This window comes from Rhinichthys klamathensis, unplaced genomic scaffold (assembly GCF_029890125.1).
Source record: "Rhinichthys klamathensis goyatoka isolate OS25496 unplaced genomic scaffold, OSU_Roscu_1.1 h1tg000003l_1, whole genome shotgun sequence".
NCBI classification, from domain to species: domain Eukaryota; kingdom Metazoa; phylum Chordata; class Actinopteri; order Cypriniformes; family Leuciscidae; genus Rhinichthys; species Rhinichthys klamathensis.
In genome coordinates, this window is record NW_026606556.1 from 2196518 (window position 1) to 2209541 (window position 13024).

Below are 13024 nucleotides of genomic sequence, written 5' to 3' on the forward strand. Positions count from 1 at the left end.
GAAAGGGTTAATAGACTTCAGACTTGACTCGACAAAAAGACTTGAAATATTTTAAAAACGACTCAAGTCTTTAAAGGGGTCATATAATGCCATTTTTGTACAAGTTAATATTAATCTTTAGGGTCTAAATGAAAACTTTGTAATATACTTTTATTAAAAATTCTCATTAGTATTGTAAGAAAACACAAATTTTACCTGGTCAAAAACAGCTCTGTTTTCAGCACGCCGTTTCAGTGCATATGCCTTTAAATAATAATGAGCTTCGCTCACTCCGCCCCTCCGTTCTTTGGTGCGTTTTGACACAACGCACGTGGAGTGTTGCCTTGGCAACAGTTGAGGGTATATTTAGAGAAATAATGGCAGCGGGAGTCTCTGAGGACACATCTGTGCAACCGTATCAGTTACACCGGAACAAGATGACGGCCCGAAGAAGTTCGACAATTAAGGCTCGAACAGGACATTTCTGAATGGTTGGTTAACGTAATGTCACTTTGATCTATTATCGTATGTACTGGCAGGGTAGAGTAGTGAGATACTGATGTATACGTTAGTTCGTTGACAGATTGATGTTACAGGTAATGGTCATGAACAACATTTTTTCGCAATTTGCAAAGATTAATATAAAGGGTAATACAACTTTACACTTACTTCTTCTGGAGGTGCAGAGGGAACATAAATAGTTGCCACCGATTCTTTTTTCAGGAGCAGCTTCTTAGCAAAACCAGCTTTATACTGACCCTCGTTTATAAAGCTGTCTGGTGAGAAATGATTCGTGCAAACATGAAAGCATTGACGTTGATCGTGGGGAATATTCCCTTCGAAAACAAAACTCAGCCACTGCGTCTTCAGCGGTTCGGATTTAGGAACATCAAAATGAATGCCGTGTTCGTTATTACACCCAAGAACAGAACACCACAATCGCTTAGACGCCATTCTGCTCCAGCGTATCAACAATGGCGGACTATGATGACAGCTCGCCGCTGTATAACAAACTGCTCTATAACAAACCGCGACTGGCGCCATTTTGCGTCCACTCTTAGCGATCGTATTGGAAATAACTCTTGTTGCCAGGACAATTGTTTTATACAGCGAATTATAAAGTAACGAGCTGGATTTACATTATCCCTTAAATCTTAGGACCTTTATTACAAACAAAACAGATAACAGAAAGATCTTATATTTTGTCTATATAATACAAATAATAGTATTTTTGAGTATGATAATTATTTTTATTTTTTTGTAATGCATGAAATGAATCGAGACTCGACTCGGACTCGTGACAAAAGACTCCAGACTTGACTCAGACTCCAGTGACAAAGACTCCAGACTTGACTCGGACTCCAGATGAAATACTTGTGAACACCTCTGGTCCCAACAGAGACAAAGCCAGAGCCCATCGCAAATCCAGAGCCTGAGCCCACCATGATGCCCGCACTAGAAGGTGAGCTTGAGCCAAATATCATCCCAGAACATGAGCCCAACGAATCGTCTGACCAGGTGCTGAGCTGGCTGGCTTCATCATCCATCTGGATGTGAGTGCGCTGAACTCAAGACCCTTGATTTTTTTTGATGAGTGTGAAGAATTGCCAGTTTCGTCACCCTGCACAAAGCATGTTTTGTCGGCCAGAATTGTGTTATGGATGTCTTTGTTGATTCCCGCCCTGCCTCCCACTCCCACCTCCTCTGCCTGTTCTGAGTCGGCCAAGGAGGCCGTTCCTGATATGTCTGCCTTTTCCGCGTTGACCTGCGTTCCGCCGTTTCCGCTGATAGTTTACCAGCTCAGCCCCGGAGTGTTGACTCTATAGCTCCTCGCCCCCTCAGCTCCACCTGGGACCGTCATCCCTACGGCTCCACCTGGGCTTCCTTGTCTCTTCGGCTTAGCCTTGGTCAGTTGTCAATCTGCCAGCGCCCTTTCAGACCTTCAGCTGCTCTTTGTCCCTCCATCCCTTTGGCTTTGTTGGGCTCTGCCTTCCACCTCGGGCGCACCGGCCCCGCCGCAGTCCACTGGCACACTGGATGGATGTATGATGTACTCACTCATTGTTTACATTTTGTTAATTTTAAACAAATTAAAATTACATTAGTAATCTTTAAGTAATGCAATACTGACAATTTTGTCCTAGAATCACAAAAGTCTTTTGTGATCTCTGAATTTGGTCTGAGATGACAAAAGTGTGGCAAAAATAACATACAGTTTGCACTGGTTATACATGTTTTGCACTCTCAGTAGTCAATACAAATCATGCCGGGTAAGTAGGGTGACCAGATTTCTGATGCATCCACTGTAGGCAATATCATGACATTTTATTGTCACACAATGAAGATGTTGAGGATGAAGGAGAGTTCAAAAAGGTTTCAATGAACAAAAGGGTCTTTTAATTAAAACAAACTCAGGTAATCCATGAAGAGGAAGGCAACGTAACAGTGTGTGTAACACACACACAAACAAAAACCGACTAACACAGAGTAAGGTGAGGAACTTAAATAGACAGTGATAATGCAGAGATGACGAACAGGTGTGATGATCTGATGCATGTCCATAGGAACTGATGACTGGTGAAAAAAAAAAAAGGGACACATGACTAATGAAAATATAACTAAAAGTCCATGAAAGTGAAACTAAAGATGAATGAGTCCAGATAACTCTGACAGGTCAGGTACTATATAGTTATTTTTGTGAGATAAAAAAAAAATATATATATCAAATTATATACAATACAAATACGATAGAGATAAAAATGAAATAAACTACGGTTTTCAGGTAAATTATGTTTATTTAAAATGTATACATTTATTTAACATCTTTTGTTGTTTGATTAACATTAATGACACAGACAGGTATTTTAGGCTGCTTTCACTTTAAGACGAAATGCTTCTAATATTCTGATACATATCTGGTTTTCACAGAGCTGTTCGACTTTATTTACGTGAGATATTCCACATGATGGGTATTCTGACAACTGTGTCTGTATTTGACCATTCAGACGCAAAGACAACTGAATTCGGGATTGCGCGCCGTCTGTGAGAACGCTTCTGGTGTGCGTCATTTTGTGATGGTAATTTTGTTCTCCAAAATATACTATGATGAGATTGGCTACCTTTGATTAGGCTATTCTCGCGTGACAGAAGACTACAACTGCGTCCAAAATCGCGTACTCTTATGATACCCTATTTTGAATAAGTAATTACTTAACAACTTCTAAAAAATTATGTTCTATATAGTATGAATATGTGTAGTATGAATGTAAATCCGGACGTACTACATTCGCCATGTTGTCATTATTATGTGATCTACCAGCTTCAGTTGGGTTGCTTCACTTCTATCAGAAATCCTCTCCCGTGGCCTCATGGGATAGTAAAGTGTCCATTGTATCCGCACTTTAGAATCTCACCAGAAGAAGTAGGTCATCCGGGAACTTTTTGCCTACTTTTTTATGAGTACTGTGAATTCAGACATGCTTCTTTTGTCACATACTGTTTTTCGCATACTATATAGTAGAGAAGTAAGTGATTTCGGATGCAGCCTACTACTCGCTTTTATGATCACCTAGCAAAGAAAATTTAGGAAAGAAGAAATACGGGACAAAACATGATTTTTTCAAAATAAGTTTGGACACTAAAAATAGAACTGAAATATGGGACTATCCCGGGAAAACGGGATGTCTGGTCACCCTACTGATAAGATTTTCTTTTGCGTTTAAATTGTTACACAAAGCGTGCGTGTGCTTGTATGAAGCGGCTTTCTCTTCTGTGCAAATTGCCTCTCTAGTTTTTGCCTTGAGGTTGTTGCTTCACTCCCCCACACAATCTATTTAGTTTGATGCAGTGGCGGTCTCAGGTTAGATTTGAGGAGGTGGAATAATATATGCCCTCATTTTTAGTCCATGCTTTGTTGACACTTGTTGGCAGAACCTTGCTGGCTAGACACTTTTTTTTTTCTGTGCTTGATTGACAGGGGCCTACTATATGCTAAAAGTATCCTTACATTGTGGGAATTATTTTTTTTTGTCATGGATAGCATGATAGCTGACACTACCTTTTGAAATTGTCTGATGCTCAGACATCACGTCCACGGACTGCCCACTGCCTGTCCACTGACTGTGTAAATTGCTCACAAAACTGAAAGGCAATAGTGAAAATCATAAGATCGCATCAGACTGGCTGACTTCAAAACAACTTCTAGGATTCAAGGCAAAGAGGTTGTTATCAGTACATCTGAAAAAATGAAGATTTTTTTTTTTTTTATAAAGCACTATTATTGATATTATGAGTTCTTATGGGAAATAACGGATGGCTGGTTTCAGATAGTTTAGGGTGTGTTCACACTTGTAGTTCAGTTCTCTTGGTTCTTTTGTTCCAGACAAAAAAAAAAGATAATAATACATTTAGTCGTGGTTCGCTTAGCAATCACACTGTCATTTTTTAGACCGAACCTAAAGATAAAAAAAAAAAAAAACCCAAAGATTTTGTGACGGAACTTAACGAAATCCAAAACAATGCTGTGAAAATGTTTAAAGGAGTCAAAACAGTGGTAAGAATTAATTAGTTGCACACAAAAGAAGATCTCTTGCAAGGAGATGTTCAGACACCTGTACCGAACTGTGATGGGCAAGGTCTGCTTGAGCATTCTGTCCTTTTCTAGGGTCGCATCTTGTGACATCACGTCCTGCTTTTGGTTTGTTTAGATGTCTTTGGTCCGTGTTGCATTCATATTTCAGTTGAACTGCACCAGAGTTCGTTTGGGAGAGGACCGAGACGCCCCTTTTCAGGGGTCTCAGTCCACTTGTTTCGTGCGCACCAGGGTTCAGATAGTAGCGTTTACACTTAATCAAATGAACCGCACTAACAGAGCAATCGCATCAGAGTTGATTTTAACCAAACCAAACCTGCCAAGTGTGAACACACCCTTAAAGGAGCTGTATGTAAGATTGTGGCCAAAACTGGTACTGCAATCACTTTCAAATTACTGTAGAGTGGTGTATCCCCTCCCCCTCCCCCCTGACTCAAGGTTGCCAGATAGGCTGCAGGATCCAGCAGGAACGTGACGAGCTGCAGCTGTGGTAACTAGAGAAGAGCTGGCAACCCGGATGCCGCAACACTACTGACTTCGTGATTGGTAGATAGGTGGAGGGTGGAGCATCAGACCAAAACACAACATGACAACATCAACATCAGTTGAGGGCTGCAACTGCACTTTTTAAATGACAATATCCTGGCCGGACTACTGTTGTCAGTGATATAAGTATTTGAAATGTACATGATTTCTTAATGTCTAGTGAAATATCAGGGCCATTTTATGATTAATTGAAATACATTTCTTACATACAGCTCCTTTAAAGAAGTTGAGGTTCTTAGTAACAAGTACACTAGATAATTATCTAAAATAATAAGTAGTATTAGCTAATTAAAAAATGTGCATCAAGCTACAAGCTAAAGATTTAAAGTAGTTAACTAATTTATGGTGAAAGAATAAAATTTAAACAGATACAGTATCTTACAATATATATACAACTAAAACTATATAATATATGTTATCAAACATTTTATTAACTATTTTGCTATAAAAAAGACCTAAAATACCACACAGGGATTGCTCAGTTGCTTGCAGTAAAGCTGCATGTGAAATATCATGTGATACTGGAAAAAGTATTGTTGAAAAAAGTACAGCCCTTGTAACTTACTGGAAAAAGTTATGCAGCTTGACCAGAATATGCGGGAAAGAAGTCCAGAATAAGCAATTTCTTTCCAATTGATAAAACTCTGGATAAGTGAGGTGAGCATGAATCTATCTTTAAGATAAAACTATTCATGACAGTGTTTCTTTTGGCTTGTTGTCAACATTGTATTTGGCCTGTCATATAATCTTGGATAGAATGCTTTATGATGGTATCGTACTATGAAATATTCAGTGGCATGACACTACAAATATTTGGAAAATACAGCTGGATAGAAAAAAAGGTCTAATACAGAAAGTGTGCTGTGTAAAGCCTGAAGGACAGTGTAATCTCATGCTCACCTGTTTACTGACCACAGCCTTATCTCACAGCCCTAGAGTGCACTGCATCGTAAGTGCTATGCTCCACCGGATGAGCCGCTGGGGAATTGTTTTGCATCAGAAAAAAAAAAACGTATATGCAGAGTTGGTTATGTAATGCAAACATTTAAAATGTATTAGTTTACAAATCAACCACTATGATACAAGTCTTTTGAGGTCATTAAAAATAGCAGAGAGCACATCTGCCCTGTCATTACGATTTGTGTGAAAAGGAATACAAGTGTTCTGCGATCTTTCACTAGTGTTTACACTGCGAAACGTGATGTGGTCTTATGCAGTAATTGAATCACAAAATCTTTCGGACGCCTTTATTTAACTTGGTAAGAGGGGAAGCTGTGATTGATGCTTTTCTTACAAACCACACAGTAAAACAGTTTTGTTTTACAGTAACACTGAACTTGAGCCCCTGCCCCTTTAATCGCTTATAGTAATGCCCCCTTTCGGTCGTACTGTGGCAAAGACTACTAATGCTAATGCAGGGAAGGAGACAAAGGGCCATTTTTTTAAATGGATGTCAATGGAGGTGTAAGAGATACACCTCTCACCTCCCTCTGGTTGAGCTTCTTGAGTCTGTTCAGTAAGGAGCATTTTGATTGGTGGATTGAAAGCTCACCGCGATTGGCTAAACAGAACATTTCCAAAAAAAGATCCTCCAAAAAAAGATATTTATGAATCTTAACCTGCCAGGAAGGTCTCAAAAATACCGCACACAAATCCAAAGCAGTCCACGCACGTGTGACGATTTGTAAATGCAGATTCAACGATCCATAAATACATGCATATGATGCATATATTTGTGCATATATTTGTGTAAACATTTTAAATGTATTTAGGTAAGATCAAGGGCGTAGGTTTAGGGGGGGACGCTAGGTACTAGTCCCAATCAATATTTTGAGATGACAAATTTGTCCCCACCAATATTTAGCAAGCTCCTTTGAACTGCTATTTTGATATTTGCGCTGCTATTTGGATCGATTCCAACGGCCAGGACGACGACAGTACAAGATACGCCGTAATTTGATTGGCGGCGGGGTATCTGACAGGCAGGCTACACGCGCGGGCCGGGACTACTTTTTGTGCTTGCACTCACTGGCAGCGAGCGGGTGGTGTGTGCGTGTGTGTGTGTGTGTTTGTGTGTGTATGCGCGCGTGACGACGCCGACGGTAAGTTACCAGGGCTGTCTGTCTCTCTGCATGCCATATACAAAGGCCAGGGTAAAACATTTTAATATTCCGTTTTTTGCCCCTTTTTGTACTTTGTAGATCAGCTATGTCACCCAAGAAGAAGAAAGGGGACATACGAAGCTTTTTCATAAAGCAGAGTGTAAGTAGGCAAAAATAACTAGCCACACAAATAACTAGCAGTAGTAGTGACTGACCATGCTTTCAAATGCAGATTCTACTGTGGAAAATAGTATTAACTGGTGATCCTGGTCAGTGGTTACCCAGGATATTGTTACAGTTAAACCTAGCTTCTGCAATCTTTCAAGGTTAGGAGCATTAATTAGGGGTGTGCAGCACGGATAGACTCACAGAAGTCGCGCTATCATGATAGACGTTAGCAAGTCACTGAATGTTAATTAGCCTACCTTAACTTAGAATCTTGCAGTCATAAACAGTGGATCATCTCAGACATTTTTCGTTTCTACATTCTGTTTATGTAATGTATTTGTGAGTGTAGCCTACTTGCTAGACACATGTCTGGAAAAACATGTTGGCAATGTTAAAAAGGCAAAAGTAAACACTGTTGGTTATTCAAATATAATGAATCATTATTTGTTTGATAATATCCAAATAACAATATCTGGTAGGAGGGTTAAACTTGCTTTTTTTTAAGGATAGAATATATCAATAGAATTTGATATAGAATAGAAGATACATAATAATTTATGTTAAATAAAATGTTTGGTTGTTCAGCATTACAGTCTCAGGTTTTTATTTTTTGAGAGTGCAATAGGGTCGCAATTACAATAGGGTCCTCTCACCATTGGTGCTCAGGCCCTTACAAGCAGACTAGCTTAACAAGATAACAAGGGGGTGTGGTAAACGGGAAACACCTGGGGAAACTAACCAACATAGAAAACTACAAAGAACTACAAAACATGGCACAAGACCACGAACACACATGGGATACATCACAAAGCTATGTATTCATCCAGACGCTCACAAGAAAATGCCAAACAAAAGTCCAGGTGGGAGGTTGAGCGGAGGCGGACCAGGGGGAGGGATGGTGGGCCAGGTCCGTGGAGAGGAAGAGGGCCTGGAGACTGAGGCAGGGCAAGTGGCCAGGACGGAGCAGGCTGGGCAAATACAGTGGTGCAGGTATGACATCACATTGTAGGCCAAAACGCAGAAGCGAGTTAGCATTTTAGCACTTCCGGTTCCATCGTCCCGAAGTCAATGGGTTTTTTGAATGGGGTTTTGGTTAAATGGCTGAAATAAGGTCTGTGGAGAAAGCTCAAGACACTTTCACATTTTATTCTATGACATAAAATGCATACATTTTACCCCACTCGTGATTTTTTTGAAGCTGTTACATGTCTTGAAAAAGGCAGTTGCTAACAAGTAGCTAAATGGCACTACAGGGGATGTCGATGAGATTATCATTATTAAACGTTATCATGCTGATCAGGTAAGCTCAGTCCGCTTTTACAGCCTCATTATGCTTATATTTGTGCTCTTATAAACTATTCTAAACATTCTGGGAAAATGTTTTTAAATAAAAACTGAGTTGTCGGAAGCTTAGTGATGGTGACGTTGAATTCGTGGGACCGTGGTGTAGTTCGTTTATAGCCTACCTTTAGCTTTTTACTTCTGGTGACTGCATTTAAGCTTCAAAATTCATAAAAGTTGTTCATTTGTGATAATTATCTTGATGGACAAAACGTGTAAGTATCATAAACTTTTGTTGACAGAGCTTGTTTTTAGCGATAATCCTAAAGCATATAGGAAAATCCAATTGGGTTTTTTCTCGAGGGAACCAGTGTGATGCTAACTGCTGGTTGGCCTACAAAGTGACATCATATCTGCACCACTCTATGGCCAGGGCGGAGCAGGCTGAGCATTTAATTTAATTTAATATTTAACATTTAATTTAATACTCTACAATATTATTGATCTGCCTGCATTTACACCATTATATGAGAACTGAACTGAGCTGGACGATGACATCACGGTTTTCTCCAGAGCGGCTATATATATATAAATTAACTAAATTAATAACTTTTTTACAACAAAAATGAAACATTAACTGAACTTACTTAAGCTGGACTGTGATGCTATTTTCTTCTGGAAACAAACATTGCATTATTTTCCTGTTATCTCTGTAAAGCTGCTTTGAAACAATCTGTGTTGTAAAAAGCGCTATATAAGTAAATGTGACTTGACTTGACTTGACTCAGAACAGCTTACAAAGGAGGCTTATACATGTTTTCAGTGACAGCACATTCAGTGATGTTTCATTTCTGTTTTAAAAAAGTTATTAATTTAGTTCATTTTTATATATATATATATATATATACCCGCTCTGGAGAAAACCGTGATGTCATCGTCCAGCTCAGTTCAGTTCTTGTATAATAGTGGCAATGCAGGCAGATCAATATTATTGTTGAATATTAAATGAAATGTTAAGTTTAATGTCTCCAACTAAGCAAGCCAAGCCAATGGCAACAAAAGTGGAAAAATGCTACAGTGGCAAGTAACCAAAACTCTATCTGGTGGCAGTATGGAGAACAAAACTTTGGGAGAACCCAGGCTCAGTCGGGGGTCCAGTTCTCCTCTGGCCAATTAACGAACAGTGTATGATTATAATTCAGGCAGCATTACAGGTCAGAAGTCAGATTGGTTTGGAAAAATCTGAATATTATCCAGTTCCATCTGGTTGAAGATCGGAGTCACGCCGGTATGGAGATGAGTTTGTTGAGGATCAGTGCCGAGAGCAGAGGAAGTGTAGGATGCTGCTAGGCCTCCTCTCACTTTAGAGAGTTATCATGTTGGGTCCTTTGACTTAGCTCAGCCATTAGGGCATTCCTCCCTTCAGCTTGACGGCGTGGGTATTCCGTTCCCATTACTGTTCCCTTTCGAAAGGGAACTCATGCTCATTCTCTAGGGGACGAAGCATGAGTTCCCTTTCGAAAGGGGACGTCTCAGGCTACGCATGCAACCATGGTTACATGGAAAGAGAACGACACGCCATGCTTCCATGCTATCCCTTTGCCATGTTTCCAGTATTCCTGCACACGTCTCCTTCAGATAAGAAGTGGATGACGTATTTCACAGTTGCCCTTTTATACTCACGGTCGCACCAGTGGTGACGTCAAAGGCTGCCGCCTGCCAATGTCAAGTTCATTGTTGTGTTTAGACTTATGCTCCAGACAACGGTCACACCGGAGGCATTCCCCATAACGCTCTCTAGGGGATGCAACCATGGTTACATGCGTTAGTTTCATATAAAAATGCAGTCCTTTTATTTTTTTACAGCAGAAAGGGGAGCTTTAAATGTTTGTGTAGTTGGAGAGATTACAGTAATAAAAGGAAATATATTTCTTCTTTGACGGAACATCAAGAGAAAGAAATCAAAGACTTTGCTATCCTTTGCGCTGCTGTGTATAATCACTGTCTGCACACTGCTTTTCCAGCGCTCACAGTAAAGTGTCCTACCCAGTGTGCACCACAACAACCACAATCTGGAGTTTAGGAATTTGGTTGCCATTTCTGCACTACAAGTGATGCACCTCTCATAATGAACAGAGCTTTCAGATGAGGATGTCGATTAATGCAGTGTCAACAGCCTTGTTCATTATAATGATAGTGTTGTAGCTTTGTCATGCCACTCTGCAGTGCAGGCGATGTGTGTAACATTTCTTAAACCATTTCATTATGCAAAGCAAAAGTATTAGGATATGTAAATATTGTCATCACTGATTGTCAGGTCAAATTTTGAAATGCTTAGGTTGCATTTAACAGCAAATGCATAAAACATGTTGAAGGCTTAAAGAGCCAAAACAGACAATTTAACACAAAATGGAGTGATAAATCCAATGTCCGATGTTGAATTTACTTACTGTGTAAGTAGACAGTTGCAGCACGCAGACCCAAGAATATTACTGAACTGGAGGCCATTGCTCATGAGGAATGGGCTAAGATTCCTCAAAAACTCTGCCAGAAGCTGGTTATACATGGCATTTGCTGCAGGTCATAACAGCAAAAGGATGTTCTACTAAGTACTAAAGATGCTTGCAATGAAGGGGTTCAATAATTTTGAAACGGCGGAAGTCATTAAAATTAGCATTTTCAGTTGAATTTGGGGAAACCACTTGAAACATTTGTTGTGTTGAGCAATTTCAATTACTTTTCTTCTATTTGTTCATTGCAAACAGCTGAAAGTCTGAAGTAGATTTTGCCAATAAACCTGATTTGCAATGGGGGTTGAATAATTTTTAATTACAACTGTAAATCCTGCCTCTTAATTCTCTTTGCTGCAACCAATGTGACATGGTGGAGTCTTCCCAAGCATCAACATTTTTTGAGAAATATTTCTGTAAAAGGTTATAGCAGACATTGAGAAATACGCTCTAGTCAAGCTCAGGGACTTCAACTTTATTGATTTAAACTTTTTTTACACAATGGCAAAGCAATTTACAAGACAGAAATCAATCTAAATAGACTACATTATCTCTAGACTACATTCAAAAAGGGCAATTAAAAATCTAAGACCAGTTTCATTACTCATTATAAGGGTGTTTCTAGAGTGTGATCATTATTGGGGAACATTAAATTCTGGTCATTTTGGGTGTGGTATTTATTTATTCATATATTTATTTTAATTATATTATATAACAAACATGAAGTCTAATCACCTTTATTTATATATCACTTTATACAATACAAATTATTTCAAACCGGCTTTACAGTGATAACAGGAAAATGATGCATTTCTGCTGTTGTTCAGCTGAAGTCAGTTCAGTGTTGATTCAGTTCTGTTGTAAAAATCATCACTTATTAAATTAGTTAATTTCATCTATTAAGCAGGTTTGCAAAATATGATGTCATAGTCCAGCTCAGTTCAGTTCTCATTCAACAGTGTGTCCCCAACTAAGCAAGCCAGAGGCGACAGTGGTTCATTCAGGTGACAGAATGTCAGAATAAATGACAGAATAATTTTTAAGATAAATTATTAGTGGATTTAGTATTTTTGATAAGTTAATAAGTTGTTTGATAAGGAGGATCAGTGAAAATAATGACAAACTAATCCTGTGCCTTTAAGTAATGTTTATGACAATGCTGCTTATGTCAATATTTTAAATTATGACAATATTAAATTGTTTAAATTTATTTCAAAGTCAAAATATTTCTTATTCCTTCTTATGGAGCCTGATTGATTTAGTTTACCCCTAAATGTTAATTAATGCTTTAACTATCAAACTTGTACTAATGTGTAAGGCTGCTGTTATTCATGCATTAATCCTTATGACTCCTGTCATAGTTAAGGATAACTGTGGTTTTCCAGATGCTAGAAATGTGGCTTTGAAATAAAATATTGGTATCAAAGAGGACACCCAGGTTCTGACGATGAAGATTTGACAGAGCAGGCATCAGTCTTAGCAGACAGTCTTAGCCTTGCTAAATTTGCCTAGGCCTATACTTTTGTAATGTATAAAAACTGGTTACGGTTTGGATACTCCATATATTTATACACTGGAACTCGTTTTTTTTTCATGCTAGTTTTCTTTTAGAATATTATTGTTTTTATTTAGAACTGCTCTGAAAGCAGCATTATACTATACATAATGCATCTGTTTGGATTAATTCTGTTCTTTCATTTCTGAGCTATAAGGTTTGGTAAGATTTTGGTCAGATTTGGACAAAGTAAACAGACATTATGTAATTTGGACTGTAGTGAAAAACAGAATGCAATTCATTTAAAAAAGTGAGACTACTGTAATGGACAAAGTCTTCATGTAAGATGTAG

At 38.8% G+C, this 13024-nt stretch overlaps 1 protein-coding gene and 1 long non-coding RNA gene across 3 annotated transcripts in view; one reads left to right on the plus strand and one right to left on the minus strand.

Annotated features, from left to right (window-relative positions):
- The window catches only part of LOC130084188 (uncharacterized), a 93036-nt gene extending 83214 nt beyond the window's left edge, over positions 1–9822 (minus strand). Inside the window, exon 1 of the long non-coding RNA XR_008806904.1 lies at positions 9793–9822. This is a non-coding gene — a long non-coding RNA (uncharacterized LOC130084188). The remainder of the gene's footprint in view (positions 1–9792) is intronic.
- The window catches only part of csmd1a (CUB and Sushi multiple domains 1a), a 663682-nt gene that overhangs the window by 253138 nt on the left and 397520 nt on the right, over positions 1–13024 (plus strand). The window lies entirely within an intron of this gene.